Here is a 4,744-nt window from a genome sequence, read left to right on the forward strand (position 1 = left end):
CTTACAGATACATACAGAAGTGTGTACGATTAATTTTCTAGATGATTCTCAACCCAATAAAGATGACAATCAATATGAATCAATACACACACATAGCCAGTCAATTTTGGAATTGGGTTTAGCATCCAAATGCTCTGGACCTGATGCTCAAGCTCTTACTTAATGGGGCACACTTGTTTTAAATTTAGGCTATATAATACAATTGTTAAAATTCACATTTCCATTCTGAACTGCAACATGCCTCGGATTTCTATCCCTTGGCCAGAAGATGCACTCAATTGCAGATGCATGTTTATGACATTTTCTTGGATAGCTCCCCCGGATGGACTCCACATTCTTCCACTCAGTATCTCCAAAAAGGATATCATCATCTTCCTCCACTCCAAGCACTATCCAAATTCCAATACTGTTTTTTTCTTGGATTTCTCCTCTATTTCAAGTGACAAGCTGAATTATTACTTCCTGGTCTTTCTCTTATCCAACTTCTCTCAAACTCCACTGCCAAAGTTTTTCATTAAAACAATATGAAAGACACTTGTTTTTCTGTCAAACAGTCGTCTGTTGGAATTCAATAACTTCAACCATGGAGTGAATTTCTGAATATGCAAATCTAACCATATTATACATATACTTTACCTCCTCTAAACTTGAATATAATACTTATTACACATTTTGCGACTTTTCACTGATTTTTATTTTTACTGTCCTTGTGACTCCTGAGTTCCACACAAGGAAGTTATCACTGTTTGTAGCTACATTGATAAATTATACCTCTATTATACATTGGGATGAATTTAAATTTCATATTTCTTAGTGTAATTAAGGTGCTCATCAGTTCTATAAAATTTTTATCTCAGTTACTCAAATTACTTGCTTGTTCACTTGTCCACATACTTGGCATAAAACACTATGAGTATCAAATAGCCCCGCAGGACTTGTAATTGTTCCCGGGTTTTGCTTTGCTGTTGGATAGATCAAACATCTTTGATTTATAACACATTTCTAAGTTACTATACACTGATATTTTAATGCAATCAAAATAGTGTCTTAATAACAGTACCAGCTCTTTTGATGAAATTAAAAGAGATAAAAATTATTTCTATAGCAAATATAAATAAAATGAAATCAGTTTCCTCACAGTATCATACTCATATAATTTATCAGCATATAGAGATTCTTTCTTATACTCAGATGAAGATATTCATGCTAACATTTGTCACCTAACTACTCCTCATTCAGTATAAATAATCCGCTTGGTTAGGGTGTGCTGGGTATCGACATGCTGTGATTTATAATGTAAAAACTGTTTTTTCATTTAATGGAGTTTTAGTTTTTCAGTGTGTTGGTAGTAACAGTACTATACCAAAGGGAAAAACTGTGTAAGTTTCCTGTGTATTTTGAAACATTTATGCATATTTCCTGAAACCCACTGTACCCGTAGGGTTTGGTTCAATCTTTGGTGTCCTTTGGTTTATCTCATTAGAATTAGAGATTCTGGGATATTGGAAAGGGTGGTATTGGTTACAAACAATCAATTGGTAACAGGAAAACAAAGAAGAATTTGGTTTGATTTCTTCATTTAAAAAATCCCAGAAAAAATATACAGCACCAGGGATTTTATCAGTGATTAGACTCTTTCTACCAAACAATCTATGCAAACTTGACCCTTCCTCTGTAATAACTCAAAGCTGGTAAACCTTGGCCACATATATTCTTCTTATCCTTACTGGTGGCCAGAACCATTTTTGAGCTACTCCTGAAGACTTGGGAAAACATTTGGCTGCTTTTCCTGTCGTACCAGGTTGCAAGCAATGAACAAGGCTTCTCAAGCTGGTTGGACACTCCACAGGCATTTCTATTTTGCTTCTTTTCTTTGGTGTGCTTGAAATGAGGTGATAATAAGTCTTGCTCTCACTTTGAGATGTATTTGAAATGTGAGACAAAAGATATAAAGGGTATAACCTAAAGATACTATCACCTCTGTTTTACCAATCCTGTCTGCTCAGAGATGGAGGATAAGAATAGGATGGTCTCTCACCAAGGTCTAGCTCTCTTATCTTCACTCTGACTCTCTTCTTCCCTCATTTAGCAAGTCTTACTTAGTCTCAGAATTAGCAGAAAAGGCTTGTTTGGAGCATGTATTTTCTAAGTCATCTTCTCTTATATATGGTCCTTGGCTTTTAATTTCAAAAGTCAAGAATTTCCTTTATCCCTCAGAATTTCTCCCATTTTATTTCTTCCTAATGGAAAGTAAGTGCTAGATATTCTTATTGCTTATTTCTTGAGAGAAGAAAAGCAATTAAAAGTACTGGAAAAATAGTGGTTACTGTATCAAAACATTTTTGGATTACGTGATGTTTCACCTGGTTGTTTTTATTATAATTTTAATCTTTACTACAGTGAAAATAATTATGATTGATTAAGGCTAATACTTTGTTTTTTATTAATTAAGTTTATTGGTACATTTTGGTATACATAATGATCACATTCAATATAGGGTATTTGTATTTGTATGTGATATAACTTGGTTTTTTTGTTCCCATTCTCTTACTTATATTAGTATTAAAGCATTAAGAGAAGAAAATTTTCAAACATTGTCTTTTTCATAATCCAATGTGAGAATCACAGTATACCTAAAATAGTCTTCTTCTATGTGCTTGACTAGCTCTGTTATATTTTTTGCTTAATAAATATAATGGATAATTAGCATACCAAAACCAGGCTGTCCAGATGTTTAACATTTTGTAGACAATTATTACATTTTATTACTCATTTGCTTTAATAAGTCAAATCTAGTCCTGTAATTAGTTTTTTAAAATATGTGCTATTTTAAACTAATGAGAACTTGTTTAAATAAGTAGAATAATGTGAAATAGAGAATAGTTGCAAATATTTATTTTATTTGTGGATCATAAGTTTATCTGAAAGCCTCGGATAGCTCAGGAACTGTATCTGAAATTTTTAAACATCGAAAAACAACTAGGCGCAAAATTAAAAAAAAATTGAGGTGTTAAATTCTTTAGATGGTTTCTGAAATTAGTTAGCCCAGATATTTAGTGTAATTTTGGTTTTGCTTGTTCTAGCTGAGACTATAGGAAAACAAATTGTTTGTAAGTGCTGATTATGGTACTTTTAGAGGACTATATTGATTGAGAAGCCATAGAGCCAAGCACATTATAAATTCATGGTAACACATGAGAAATGCTTTTCTTGACGTCACTCTGGGAAGAAACTATATCCAAAAAAATCACAAAGTTTTGGTGATAGTGAATGAAAACTGAGATCTTTTTGACTAGTGATACCCTTGGAGAGCTGGAAAGCAGGCATCACCAAGCACATAGCAGTGATGGGAAGGAGCAGCAGTGCAGGGAGCCCAAGTGAGAAGGACAGATGTTGAGAGCTGACCATAACAGGAGGTGTGAAGGGTTACAATGGTTACAGGAGGCTTTCAGCCTGCCAGAGAATAACCGACATATGAAAAGCGTAGGGAGATACATTGGTAACAAAGTTACCAGAGCAAGAGACATGAGCGAGGGACAGTAAATTTAGAGGATTTTGCAGAGAAGGTAGCAAAGCACTAGTAATAGACCAGAAGGCAGTGGATAAAAGTAAGTTTCTAAAAGTTCCTATCCTTTTACAGAACCAGAGATCAAAAGTAGAACCCAGACACATGTCCAGAAAACATGTAGTTATTGGAACTCACTTGGCATTAGTTACCAAAATTAAATTAAATAATAAAGAGGACATCAGAAACTGGAGAGATATTCCCTGCTCCTCAATAGGCAGGAGCAAAGTAGTGAAAATAGCCACATTGCCAAAACTGTTATATAGATTTAATGCAATCCCAGTCAAAATACCACTAAGATATTTTATAGAACTGGAGAAAGTAGTTGTAATATTTATAGGGAACCAGAACAGACCAATAGTAGCAAAAGCAATTCTGGGCATCAAGACAAGGTGAAAGCCATGACAACCCTGGACTCAAATAATACTACAAAGATACAGTGATAAAAACAGCATAGTATTAGCCAATATAAGCAAACAAATAAAACAGACTTACGGATCAATAGAACAAAACAGGAGATACAGAAGCAGCTCTAGGTTCACTTAATTATGCAATTTTTGACAAAGGGGCCCATCCCTGTGCTGGAGGAAAGAGTGCCTCTTTAACAATTGATGCTGGAAAAACCACACACCAAATGTTGAACTTAGATCTGTATCTTACACCATACACTAAACTAAAATCAAAATGAATCAAAGATCTCAACATTAAAATACAAATACGTAATGTACTAAATAGGTAAAGCCCAAAATAGGTAAAACTCTTGAATACATAGGTACAGGTGAAAATTTTCTGAATAAAACCCTGGTTGCCTAAGAAACTATTAAAAATCATCACATGATATCTTGCACAGCAAAGGTAATGATCAATAAAGTAAAGAGACAATCCACAAAATTGGAAAAAAAATTTCCATTAACTCCTCTGGATGTTAAGACTAACATCCAGACTATATAAAGATCAAAAAAAAATTAGACTTATCAAGTTTAAGGATCCAGTCAAAAAATGGGCATCTGAAATGAGTAGACACTACTTAAATGACCAAACACAAATGGCCAACAAATACAAGAAAAAAATGTCCAACACAACTTTTCATTTGAAAAATGCAAATTAGAACAATATTAAGATTCCACCTTACACTCTTACACCAGAAACAATGGATATCATCAGGAAATAAACCAATAA

The sequence above is a fragment of the Cavia porcellus genome, unplaced genomic scaffold (genome assembly GCF_034190915.1).
Source record: "Cavia porcellus strain 051 isolate PalLab524CR breed Dunkin Hartley unplaced genomic scaffold, mCavPor4.1 scaffold_5, whole genome shotgun sequence".
NCBI classification, from domain to species: Eukaryota; Metazoa; Chordata; class Mammalia; order Rodentia; family Caviidae; genus Cavia; species Cavia porcellus.